This window comes from Vombatus ursinus, unplaced genomic scaffold (genome assembly GCF_900497805.2).
Source record: "Vombatus ursinus unplaced genomic scaffold, bare-nosed wombat genome assembly UNPS02014801.1, whole genome shotgun sequence".
NCBI lineage: Eukaryota > Metazoa > Chordata > Mammalia > Diprotodontia > Vombatidae > Vombatus > Vombatus ursinus.
The window spans coordinates 20,773,277-20,780,484 of record NW_020954579.1 but is presented as its reverse complement, the minus strand read 5'-3'; positions in this window follow the sequence as shown (position 1 = coordinate 20,780,484).

The window sequence follows — 7,208 nt, the reverse complement described above, 5'->3', positions numbered from 1 at the left end:
TCTTTCTTTCTTTCTTTCTTTCTTTCTTTCTTTCTTTCTTTCTTTCTAGACCTAAATCAAAGGGATAATTATGGAAACTACATTTTGCTAAAAGGCACCATAAGAAATGAAGAGATATGAAAAAAAATTTACAAGTTTCTCTGATAATGAGCTAATTTCTCGATTATATAGGGAACTGAGTCAAATTTATGAAAAATAAGAGCCATTCTCTAATTGATAAATTGTCAAAAGACATATACTTGCAGCTTTCAGAAGAAGAAATTAAAGCTATCTATACTCTTATGAAAAAAATTATCCAAATCACTATAGATTAGAAAAATGCAAATTAAAACAAGCCTCACACCTATCAGAATTGTCAAATGTTGGAGAGGATGAGAGAAAATAGGTACATTAATGAATTGTTGGTATAGTGGTGAAATGATCCAGTCATTCTAGAGAACAATTTGGAACTATGCCCAAAGGGCTATAAAACAATGCATTCATAGCCTTTTATCCAGTAATACCACTACTGAATCTGTACCCCAAAGAGATCAAAGAAAAAGGAAAAGGACCTATATTTATAACAGCTCTTCTTGTGGTTGTAAAGAATTGGAAACTGAGGGGATGCTCACCAATTGGAGAATGGCTGAACAAGAAATGAGAAGGGATGGTTTCAGAAAACCAAAACAAAACAAGCAAACAAACAAACAAAAAAAAAAAAAAACGTGGAAAAACCTATATGAACTAATGCAAAGTGAAGTGAGAAGTACCAGATCATTGTGCACAGTATCAACATCATTGTAATGATGATCAATGGTGAAAGATTTGACTATCCTGATCAATATAATGATTCAAGGTAATTCTAAAGGAATCATGCTGAAAAAAATGCGATCTACCTCCAGAGAGGCAACTGACAAATTCTGAGTACTGATTGAAACATAATTTTCTCACTTCATTCTTTTTTGCCTTTTTTGTTATATGGCTCATATGTAAATGTGTTTTGCATGATTTCATATGTATAATTAATATCATTTTGCTTACTCCTTCAGTTGGTGTGGGAGAATTGAGAGAGAACTTGGAAATTTCAAAATTTAAAAGGAAAAATTGTTAAAAATAAACGAATAATAATTTTTTAAGCTTTAGAAGGTACAACAAAGGTCATCTAGCTCAACCCATTTTTGACAAATTTTTGGTAAGTATTCCCCTCTACAACAGAAGCAACAAGTGGTTCAATAGACTGCCTAAAATCTCTTGTGTGGGGGGACTCCTTACCTTGGGAAAGATTTCATTACATTTTTTAATAGGATTAATCCGTCAGAAGTTATTCATTGTTGTCATTGACATCATAAATTTTTGTTTCCCTTATATATAAAGCCTATATTTACTTCTCTTCTATCTCTATCCATTGCTCCTATTTCTGCTGTCTGGAACAAATCAAATACCTTTTGCACATCTATTCCAATACTTGAACATTGCTATCATACTCTACTCCTCCCCCCACCTTAGAACTGAGTCTTCTTTTCTCCAAACTATAAATTCCCTGTTCCTTCAAATGATCTTTGTATGGAATTGTCCCCAGTTCATTTGTCATTTTTTTACTCCTCTAGATGCAATCCAACTTATTTATAGCCTTCCTAAAAGTCAGTATCCAGAAATCAACACATTATCCCAGATACAGTTTGATAAAGGAGAATACTATGAAAATATTTCCCCTATTTCCCTGGATAGTATGCATTTCTTTTTGCAGATTAGAATAGTATTATTTTTATATGACTCTTTTGGCTTGTATGGTATTCACCAACCACTGAAACTCTCAGATATTTTTGTTTTTTGCCTCTCATCCTTAAATTGTTTTAACTCAAATGTATTACTTTATATTTATTTTACTTCATCATTTAATTTGACCCACAATTCTAGCTTGTATTTAACACCATTCCCCACATCATGCCATTAGCAAATTTGGCAAACATGCCATTTCTGCCTTCATCAAAATAATAAATAATTCTTTTTTCATGCACAAGGTTCCTGGGGCTCTCTACTTCAGACTCTCTTCAAACTAACATTAACTCACTAATTATTATTATTATTTCATTCTGGTTGTTTAATTGGTTTTAAATCCACCTATCTTTTCATCTAACTCACAACTTTGAGTCTTAGGGAAAAATGAATAAGGGATGCTTTGCTGAATTCTGAATATACTAGATGTATACTAGTTCCCTACTTTATCGGTCTTATTTCCATTAAAGTTCAAAAGTCATAGACCTAAAAAGTCCATCGGTGGGTGACTACTGGTGGCCAGGCCATTCCTTGTGCTACAACCCTAATATAGAATCTCAGTTATGCTTGAAACTGGGAAATAGATGCACTGTTGGTATCAAGCTCTACTCACTTCCAAAATGTATAATTTCTTTCTGAGGATTTGCCAATTCATGGTCACTGCCCTTTTTCATTTACTTTTTGTAGTAATTTTACTTAAATATTAACTCTAGGAGTAGTCCAATTCAGACCATACTGACTTTAGCCTGGCTTCCTAGTGCACATCTGGAATCTTTTATCTCATCCTATTTCCTTGTATAGTCATTTACCTGGAGTTTGTGGACTTCAGGCCTTGATCCCTAAAATATCCCTCGTAGAGTGGGTGGTGATGTCTTCAGTAGGTTTCCTTGCATAGTTACTTATGAGGAGATCAGAGGTTTCAGGTTTTGACCCTTGGAATAGCTCAACCAGAGATAATGTTAGTTTTAGGCTAGTCTTGTAAGATATCCTCAGGTCCCTAGTCCCATTGATCTTGGCCTATTTCTTGAACCATTACCTATCAGTAGACTCCAATCCATAAAGCCACCTTTGTTTTGGAGCCCATTTCTTTGTGTCATCCTTCTGTGGAGTGGAGAATCTGTCTTATTTTTCTTGGTTGTGTTGTTATTTGGTTTCATATGTTTCTTTTCTTCATTGTTAATGGTTATTCCTTAGGGAAGCTGAATTTGGTTAAAAACATTCAAGTCTCCATTTAACTGTTATTTACCTAATACCTTCATTTCAGAAATGAGAAAATTAAAACCCAAGGAAATTAGCTTATTTGCCTCATAGTAAATACATGTAATACATCAGAGGTGGGAATGAACCAAGGTCTACTTATACTAGTCAGTTTTCATTTTGATGTACCACATTGCCTCTCTTTGAAGAGGAAGAAAATATCTTGATGTGGGGGTGTCAGGAAAGCCTTCATGAAAGCCATGGAATTTCAACTGAGATTTGAAAGTAGAGGGGAATAGGGAGTATATTTCAGCCATTGGGGGGGGTACCCCATATAATTTATAGACCTAGGAGACTAAGATAAAATCAGGAACACCGAATAGTCCAATTTGGCTGGAATGTGGAGAATGTGAAAGGAAATAATATGAAATAAGGCTGAAAAGACAGATTGGAATCAGATTATGGAAGAGCTTAAATTTTTGGCTAAAGAGTTTGTATTCTACCCTATAGGTAATAAGCAATCACTATGAGTCAGAGTGATACAAGAGGAAAAATATTTCACATGAAAAATATCCATGTGAAAAATCTAGGTGAAAGAAGAGAGAATGAAAGTAGGGAGACTGATTAGGAGGTGATTATAATTATTCAGCTGAATAAGACATATTCTCTATCTCCAAATACCTATGGTAAATTGTACTCTGATAAATTAAAATCAACTATGATTTAGCACCTCTGAAGAGAAAGTCGTGCTTGGAGCTGATTATTCAAAAGAGAATGCAAACATGATGTTTGCCTTCAAATCTTTTATAACCTACTAGGGAGATATGACATTTACATTTATGTTACCATTAGATATTGTCCCAGTGAATAGCATCTTGTTGCTAACTAAAGCACTTTGTGGCAGTTGTCATATTTCTGCACCTGTTCTGATCCAATTCCATTTCATTCTTTCTTTCATCAATTATAGAACCCAATTTTCTGGTTACATTTGTATTTTACCTTTAGGCCTCCTCCTACACTGGCTCCCAGAAAGGGGTGCTATTTACTTACTATTTACTTACTGCACATTTGTTTTAACCATCACGTTAATGTTAGCAGGAATTAGGCCCCAGAGAGGTAATATCATTCCTAAAAAACTGTCTTGAAGACAGAAAGCTGAAAAATCAGAGGTGGTAAAGGAATCAAGGTGCACAGCCTACATTTCCAAGTTCATATTTCTTGCACAAATTCGCAGCCCCTGATCCAAAGAAGCAGCTATTAGGCTGTGCAGAGAATGTGTGAAGGACGGTGATGACTGAGTAGAGATGTCTGCCAGGAGATTCTGGAACAGAGCCGATGAGGTCATGATAAATGTTTTAGCAAGGCTCTTTCTTTACCTTTACCTGCTCTTCATGGGAAGGCCACACAAGGCTGCAAACCTCTTTCAAAGTCCCAGCCCAGAGGCCGGTGCTTTGTCTCACTGCCCAGCTTGTGACCTCCTAAATATGCTACACTTCAGTAAAGCTCTCTGAAGACTCTGAAAATGACCACAGGAATGATTGAGCAATGTCCTAATCTATATTGGGGATAGCCTGAATAGACTATGATTCAATTTAATTTATTTCAGTTGGATTCAGCAAGCTTTTAATAAGCATCTGTTCTGAACAAGTTATTCTTTTAAGTGCTTAGGATACAGAGATAGAAATGAAAAAAGTTCTGGTCCTTATTCTATTAAGGATGAGGGTGGGAGTGGGGAAAGAAGAATGACAACAGGAACACAGAAAAGTAAACACAAAATAATGAGAGGAAGTGGAGCACTCACAACTGATGCTCAAAAGTTGTTAAAGGGAAGTATCATCAGAACTGAATATCAGAAAGAACTAGGGATTCTAAGAGGAAAAGATAAGGATAAAGGGGATAGCAGGCATGGAAAAGGGGATTTGTTCTGTGAAGTTTGGATTCAGTCAAAGGGCCTCACTTGAGGACCTAGAGGGCCACATGTGGTCTCAAGGCTGCAGGTTCCTCACCCTTGCCATAGAGTATTGGCCTTAGATTCAGGAAGACTTGAGTTCAAATCCATCCTTAGACACATACTACCTGTGTGATCCTGGACAAGTCAATAAACTTGAGTTGGCCTTAGTTTTGATGTTTATAAAGAGGGATAATAATAGCACCTAACTGCCAAGGTTGTTATGAGGATAAAATAAAATATTATTTGCAAAGATCTTTGCACATTTTAAAGCACTATGTAAATGCTATTGTTATTGTCATTGGTGTTGCTAATGTGGGTGGATATAATTGTTCCTTTTTTTTACCAGCTTCCTTCCTGACCTAGATTTTAATAGTCATGGCTAAATTGAATTAAGTTAGATTGAAATTTTTATTCGGACTAGAGTCTTCTCTGTAACTTCCTCAAAGATTTTATGCATTATAACAAAAATACATATCTATGGAGGCGCTTCTTGTTTTTGCTCAGTCATTTCTGATCCTTCATAACCCTGTGGACCATGGGGTTTTCTTGGCAAAGATACTGAGTGTTTTGCCATTTCCTTCTCCAATGAATTAAGGCAAACAGAGGCTAAGTGACGTGCCTAGGGATACACAGCTAGTGAATATTGGAGGTCGGATTTGAACTCAGGTCTTCCTGATTCCACACACAGCACTTTATCCATTGAGCCATCTAGCTGCCTATAGAGACACGAATTATATATGTGTGTATACATATATATGTATATATGTATATATATATATGTATATACATACATACAAATAGTATGTCTATGCGGATAGACAGATAGATCATTTCAGGGAGCTATCAGTACCAAAAGTTTGACTTCCTGGTATTTGACAATATAGTTTTGGTTCCGGCATTCAGCTCTGTTGAGCTTTATTTAATACCCACTATAATCATGGTTTCCTTTTGTACATGGGAAGCTGCACCCAAAGAAATGGCATTATTCTGGCAAAACAGAATTCTTTGGTATACTAGGATATTATCTTCCTGTGATGGCAGGAAGATTTTGAATGCACAGTTCATTTGAGAGTCAGAGGTACTCTAGAATTTATAAAATGTTCCCCATGAGGAAAAATTATTATAAAGGCAAGAGGTATTTTTCTAAAAGAATTGAGATGCTGATTCATTAATGTGTTGCCGAGAGCTACGTATATGATCCACCTCTCGTGGATCCTTCAATTCTTGTTTACCAAACAGAGATGGGCTCGGCTTTAAAAAAAAAATACTTCATTTTGGAGGGCCTAGTCTTATCCCTTCACCCTCAGTATCCTTCTGTCTAGCTGTAAAAAGACAATTTAGAGGCAATCAGCACTGACTTCAATACAACTCTGTCACCAGCCACAGGGTATAAATCAAGACTGAATATTCTGAAGATTTGCCCAATGTCAACATTATTACAAGAGTTATCACCACATCTGGAAGGCTATTCAGTATATTCCCAGATAGGTAATTTCATGGAAGTGGACAAGGCTGTGGAAGGAGTACCATGCTGGAAACTAACCATAATAATAATATCATAAAAATGCTTTATATAGCCCCCTTTTCATCCAGTGACGTGTCTATTTCAGTTCCAGACCATTCTGATGATTGCTCATGTTTCGCTGACTTTTTGGTAACTTACGCAAGTAGCTCTCAGTCTCAAGGCAACTTCAGAGGCACAAACCTGGACTGTCTTGGTGGTACTGGTAGACCTATGACATAGTCCTCATTGGGATCCCAGAGTGTCATTACCAAAATAGAGCTTGTGGAGAGAGTGCTTCTGCCCAAACATGTTTTATGTGCCAGAGGATGTTGAAATCCTGCCCTGCTGGCACACACTTTATTTACCACGATGGCTTTGCCTTCATGAGTTGAGGCTTATTCTGTTTGGGTTGTGCAGGCCAAGGTCATCATTGCATCAATTTTGAACCCACAAATTGCTGTTAGTTAGGAGACTTGTTAGTCTCTATTCACAGCAAAAGCTGAGTGGAATCCCTGCCTTGCTTAGGACGTGGCAGAGCTGACTTAGTCACAGTTTCTTGGAGTCAGTCCGGAAAGAAATCAGCTACCAAAGATGAGTCACTGCTCAGTAAAAACCTTCTCTGTAACTCTGAATTAGAATTCATACATTACTAAGAGAAATTACATGTCTACAGTGGCACTACGTATAAATAAATATATATGTAACTATATATCTATATATAGATATGTATCTATGTATGATCTCTGTGTGTGTATGTGTGTGTGTGTGTGTGTGTGTGTGTGTGTGTGTGTGTGTGTGTGT